This window comes from Alosa pseudoharengus, unplaced genomic scaffold (genome assembly GCF_046254945.1).
Source record: "Alosa pseudoharengus isolate Yale_2024_CS ecotype anadromous, Long Island Sound unplaced genomic scaffold, YU_APseudo_1.1 YU_APseudo_1.1_scf_20, whole genome shotgun sequence".
Classification (NCBI taxonomy): domain Eukaryota; kingdom Metazoa; phylum Chordata; class Actinopteri; order Clupeiformes; family Clupeidae; genus Alosa; species Alosa pseudoharengus.
Genome location: NW_027468664.1, coordinates 24,044,230 through 24,050,838, shown reverse-complemented (window position 1 = coordinate 24,050,838; position 6,609 = coordinate 24,044,230).

The window sequence follows — 6,609 nt, the reverse complement described above, 5'->3', positions numbered from 1 at the left end:
GACCCAGTAGGCTTGAATCCAGTTTGAGTGCTTTACTGAAATCTTCTTTTTTGTAAAACTGCAACACAATGAAATTTACACAATGTTACCATAAAAATAAAATATGTGCCACAACACTGTACACACTTTTCAGGTTATAAATCAGGTAAGTAGGCTACACACTATTACTTAAACTAACACATCATTCTCCCAGTAGCTTATGCTCACACAGGTAAGTAGCAGGTAAGTAAGATTTAACAATGGTTCACACACAAACATAGCTTATAGCCTGAGCGAGGCTTGACAATGACCTAGCAGTTTAAATAGCATCCTGCTAACGCTTGCTAACTCGAGATTAGCAATAGCCTAGTTGACACGGTTTTATAACTTAAAATAAATGTCTGGAACACCACCTTGGACATTACAGTATCATTAAACAACTAAAATAACAAATTACATGAAAAACTCACTGTTGGTTCCACTCCAAGGCTCAGACAACAAACTCTGTGGAGGAGCACTTAACCATGCTTGCACACTGAAAGTGCCGGGTAAATAAAGCTGCAGTAACATAAACCACCACCAGGTGAAACTAAATCCCTCGCATTTACTGACAGGAGTCAGAACACTCCCCGCTTGATATAAATGTGTTATACCACTATTTACACTTTCTTCTGTGGCATGAGTAAGACAACATCGCTAATGGGTCTAAGGTACTCCTTAATTACCAACTTCACAACGACCTTGCGGACTTTGCTGTCCGAGCTTGCAATGGCCTTTACTACCCGTCCAAGAGGCCAATCGTTGCGTTTTGCTTGAGTGTCCCTTATCAAAACAATGTCACCTTCCTGGAGGTCAGGCTTCTCTGAGGTCCACTTCCTCCGTGGTTGAAGTGTTGCCAGGTACTCCAATCTCCACCTCTTCCAGAAGGAGTCTGCCAAGCTCTGGACCTGGCGCCATTGTACCTTGCAGAGATGATCCAATTCGAAGTCTCCCATGGGTGCAGGAGTAACACTCGCCTTCTGGGTGAGCAGAGTTGCAGGTGAGAGCATTTCAGGTACTTCAGCATCATAAGAGACTGGGACCAGCGGTCTAGAATTCATAATGGCCATAACCTCAGCCATCAAGGTTGATAGGACTTCATGAGACAGTCTGGTAGCACCATCCTTCACTAGCAGTCCATCCAGGATGCGTCTTGCCACTCCTATTAGCCTCTCCCAAGCTCCTCCCATATGTGAGGAATGGGGAGCATTAAAGGTCCAAGTACATCCCTGCTCCTGCAGGTAGTTCTTGATCTCAGGGTCATCCGTGTTAATTTGAAGTTCTCTGCACGCACCGACAAAATTGGTGCCTCTATCCGACCTTAGGTGTTTGATAGGTCCACATATGGATAGAAAGCGCCTCATGGCGTTGATGAAGCTCGAGGTCGACATGGATTCAATCACTTCAAGATGCACCGCTCTTGTACTTAAACAAGCGAAGATGACGGCCCACCTCTTGCTCTCAGCAGCTCCACCTCGTGTCCGCCGAGTGGTGACAGTCCACGGGCCAAAAACATCAAGCCCTACATGAGTAAAAGGCGGGTCCGTTGCCAACCTGTCAGTCGGCAGATCAGACATCTTTTGAACTTCTCTCTTTCCTCTCAATTTCTTACAGGTGACGCATTTGAATATGATACTAGAGATGAGTCTCCTCCCTCCTACTATCCAGACACCAGCGGTGCGCAATGCACCCTCTGTGAAGTGGCGACCTTGGTGGGCTACTTTATCATGGTAGTGTTGGACCAGGAGAGTGGTCACATGATGGCCGGCTGGTAGGATGAGAGGATGTTTCTCTTGGTCTTCCAAATCTGCCCTGTGTATCCGACCTCCAACTCTAATCAATCCGCTCCCGTCAATGAAGGGATCCAGCTTAGCAAGGGAACTTTGGCGGCGCACTTTGGTACCCCGAGTTAAGCATTTCAGCTCCTCTTTATACACATCATCCTGCACAGCTTTGAAGATATCCATCTTCGCTTGGGAACGCTCTGTGTTGAGCAGCTGACTGCATTGATGCCATCCCTTACAACCATCACTCTTCTCTCTTGAGAATGACTTGACTACATGAATGAGAATTGCCACACCTCTTACTAGACTCTTCCAAGCAGAGAAGCGTTCAAATCTTGATGATCCAAGAGACTGCCCTGCGACCTTGGTTACAAGACAGGTGACTTGGGGCCGAACTTCTTTGTCTTTGTCTGCGTCAACAAGCTCAAACATTTCTGCTTCATTGTCTTGACCTGTGTTTAACTGACTAAGAAAAGGGGGGCCAAGCAACCAACTGGATGATGAGAGGTAAGCTGCTGGAAACGGCCTGGTTCCCTGGTCAGCAGGGTTTTGGTCAGTCAACACATACTGCCACTGTTTTGGTTCATTAGAGCCTCGAATGCGAGCTACTCGGTTAGCTACATAGGTATAGAACCTACGTGAACTGTTGTGAATGTAACCCAGCACGATGCGACTATCTGTGAAGAACTTCACTGCTTGCAACTCTATATCTATTTCAGATTGGATCACTTCTGCCAGCTCGACCGCCAAGACTGCTGTGCACTCCAGGCGTGGTATGGTGTGCATGGGGTAAGGAGCGAGCTTTGATTTTCCCATAACATACCCTACATGCCATCTTCCTTCAGAATCCAAGGCACGCAGGTAGGCTACAGCAGCTATTGCCAAAGTCGAAGCGTCTGCAAAAACACATAGTTCTATCCATTTACAACATGACATAGAGACTGGAATGTATGTTCTCTGAATGCAAACCTGTTCCAGCTCTGTTAAAGAGTTGGTCCATGCTCTCCACTGCATCTCTTTCTCTGGTGGGAGAGGCGTGTCCCACTCGTACTGTTCTGAGGAAACGTCTCTCACCAATGCCTTGCCTTGGACCGTGATGGGAGAAGCGAATCCAAGGGGATCATAAAGACTGTTAACAGTGGACAGCATGCCTCTCCGAGTGAATGGTTTAATGTCTCTTGATACTCTGAAGGTGAAACTGTCAGTCTGGAGTTCCCAGCTTAAACCCAAACTCCTCTGGAGGGGCAAGGGGTCTGCTCCCAAATCTAGATCCTTGAAGTCACTTGCTCGTTCTTCCACAGGAAAAGCCTCCATGACCCTTGGGCTATTTGAAGCTATCTTGTGAAGTCTTAAGTTGGACTCAGCCAGCATGGCCTTAGTTCGCTTCAGGAGATCGATAACCTCGTCCTCCTTGCCCACTGAGGTGAGTCCATCATCAACATAAACATTTCTGAAGACAAACTGTTTTGCATCACTACCATGTTCAGCTTCTCCTTGCTCTGCAGCTTTCCTCAGTCCATATGTTGCTACCGCTGGTGACGGGCTGTTCCCGAATACATGCACAGTCATCCAGTAGTCTATGATCTCCTTATCTGGATCATTATCTCTGTACCACAGAAACCGAAGGAAATGGCGGTGGTCCTCTCTGACCTTGAATCCATAGAACATCTGTTCTACGTCGGCAGTGACAGCAATTTGCTCTCTCCTAAACCTTAGTAGAACACCAATAAGGGTGTTGTTGAGGTTGGGTCCGCTGAGAAGCATATCATTCAATGACATTCCCTTGTACTCAGCGCTGGAATCAAAAACAACTCTTATTTTCCCAGGCTTCTGGGGGTGGTATACCCCAAAGGTCGGCAAATACCAACACTCCTGCCCTGGCTGTGGTTGTGGTGCTTGCTCTGCCTGGTGGTTGTCAATGACCTTCTGCATAAAGTCAAAGAAGTGCTGTTTCATGTCGGGTCTCCTTCTGAATGAGCGCTGGAGAGAGAGGAGTCTCTGGGAGGCCTGTTCTCTGTTATTTGGAAGAGGCTTACGAGGCGAACGAAAAGGTAGCGGTGCCACCCAGTGGTTTTCATTGTCCATATACACTTCCTTTTCCATTATCCTCAGAAAATCATTGTCATCCACCGACATGGCTGGTTTATCATCTTTTGCCGTTTTCTGAAACACACTTTCTCCGAGACCATCCCTACATGTCTCTTGGAAGATCTCCTCGCATTGTGACGGCATTTGAAGACTGCACTGAGTCGGGCCTTTGGGCCTCTCCTTTATGTGGATGCTATTAGTGCATGGTTTAAGGAAGGAGGAGCGTCCGTTTAAGGACATGTGTCTTATAGGCATTGACTTCCTCTGTCTTGTGAGCGCCACCTAAGCATAACTCCCCCACTATGACCCAGCCAAGGTCAAGACGCTGAGCATAAGGTGAGTTGTGAGGCCCATTACGCTGCTCCCGTACCTTGTGCAAGCTCAAAATGTCCCTGCCTAGCAGCAGCAGGATGGGAGCACTGGTGTCAAGTGGAGGGATCTTATCAGCCACTGGTCCGAGGTGAGGAAAATATTTGGTGCACTCAGGAGTTGGGATCTCTGATCGGTCGTCAGGCAGGTAATTACACTCCAACAAGGTGGGAAGTGTGACTTTGATTTTCCCATCAAGTGATTCCAGAATGATGTTACTTGCCTTCCTCCCGGCAGTCTCCACTGTGCCAGAGCATGTTTTTAGAGTGTAGGGGGATGCACTCCAATAGACTGAAGAATTCTGATTGCTTTGGTCATCAAGCACTGTGTACACTCTGTGAGACTTACTTGGATGGTCGGCGTGGGAAACCTTGACCAAGCAGATTTTTGAACAGGATCTGGGCCGGGGGGCGTCGCCACATATCTCAGTGCACTTGGAAGTGACTATAGGGGCGCAAGACCTTCACTCTCCCCGCTTTGCTCATTCCCAGGTGAGTGTCCAGCCTGCCCACCAGACGACCATGGAGCTGGACCAGGATGCATCGTTGAGGTATGTTTGTCACTTTCACACTCTGTGCATTTAAGCGTGATCTTGCAATCTTTAGCTATGTGCTTGGTGCTGGCACAACATCGAAAGCAGATCGAATTCTCCTTTAAGTAAGTTTTCCTCTCATCAAAATGTTTTCCTCTGAACCCACGGCATTTTGACAGCGGGTGAGGTTTGTTATGTATAGGACATTCTTTGTCCGGTTCATTTTTCTTCACAGCTGTGCCACCCTGAGGTGCACTAACTGTGCCAGTGACATCAGTTTTCCTAACTGTTACAGCTGATTTTTGCTTTTGTTCTCTTTCAAACTTTAATTGACTGGGGGTAGAGGAAAGGTTAAATGCAAAACTGGAGTCGTTGCGGGTCTTAGCTTGGGAACATACAAAGTCAACAAAAAAGGTGAATGGTGGGAAAGGTACACAATAACGCTCCTTATATCTGGATCCCTGTGTGATCCAGCGTTCTCGCAGTGTGAAGGGAAGCTTTTCAGCGATAGGATTCACACCTCTAGCTGTGTCTAGATACATGAGTCCAGGCAAGCATCCCTCTGCCTTTGCAGCTTGTAGCTCCTTTAACAAGTCACCTAACTCTCTGAGCTTGTGTGTGTCTTTGTTAGTGATAACTGGGAAGGTATCTAGTTTTTTCATTAAAGCATTTTCGATCACCTCTGGGCTTCCGTAAGTTTCATCCAAGCGCTCCCAGACCATAAAAACACCTGCTCTAGGATTATTGACATGCACTGACCTTATCCGCATGGCTTGAGCGGATGACTTGGGCCCCAGCCATTTGATCAGTAGGTTGAGCTCTTCCTGCTCAGATAGGTTTAGCTCCTTTGTGGCTGCTAGGAAAGAGGCTTTCCATGCCCAGTAATTTTCTGGGCTATCATCAAAGGCAAGGAGTCCAGAGCTCACCATCTCTTTTATCATAAGATACTGGGCTAAGACATGGGTTTGAGGTGTTGGGGGTGAGTATTTGTTACACCGTTTAGAGTGAGAGGCTGGAGGGGTAGCTGTTGTGGTTTTCTTTTTAGTGTCAGGAGTAACCGGTGAATATTTCTGCTTTGGCAGAAATACCTTTGGGGCAGGGGGAGGACCATAGCAGTCACCAGTAATAAGTCTGCGTTAATTTTCCTCCATAACGGACTCATACAGTGAATCTTGTGCCTTATTGTTAGAGGGTTGGGTATTCACAGTTCGTGGCAATGGCATAGCACCTTGAAGCTCTTGTGGAGCATCTGTATCAAACGGCTGCGTTTCTACATAGTCTTTGGTGCGTTTCATTGGATCTTCAAGAGCTAAATCCTGTAACTCACCAAGAGAGTCGATATCTCTTAGTACGAGCGCTGCCGCTGCTTCTTCGAATATAGCTGCTTCCTTTGATGCTGCAATAGCTTCTTTCTCTTGTTTTAACACATGAAGACTTGCCTCTATTGAAGCCTTTTTCTTCATCATGGCTGCCTCCTTTTCTGCAAAGGATACTTTAATTTTTGCCGCTTCAGCCTTAGCTCTGGCCCTTGTCGCAGCTGCACTGACAGATGTCCGGGTTGATGCTCTAGAGGACTTGTGTGAAGCTGAGACTCGAGACCTCGTCTCCAGCTGAGACTGACGCTCCTCGTGGCCGCTGCCGTTCATCTTGGGATGTTCCTGCGTGCTGTTCACAGCTGTTCAACTGCCTTTTCCCGCTGAGTGGTCAACATTTTACTATTCTGTCCTGGCTAATACGTGAGCTGTATATGTAGACAGATAGCTAACAAGAAAGACCCAGTAGGCTTGAATCCAGTTTGAGTGCTTTACTGAAATCTTC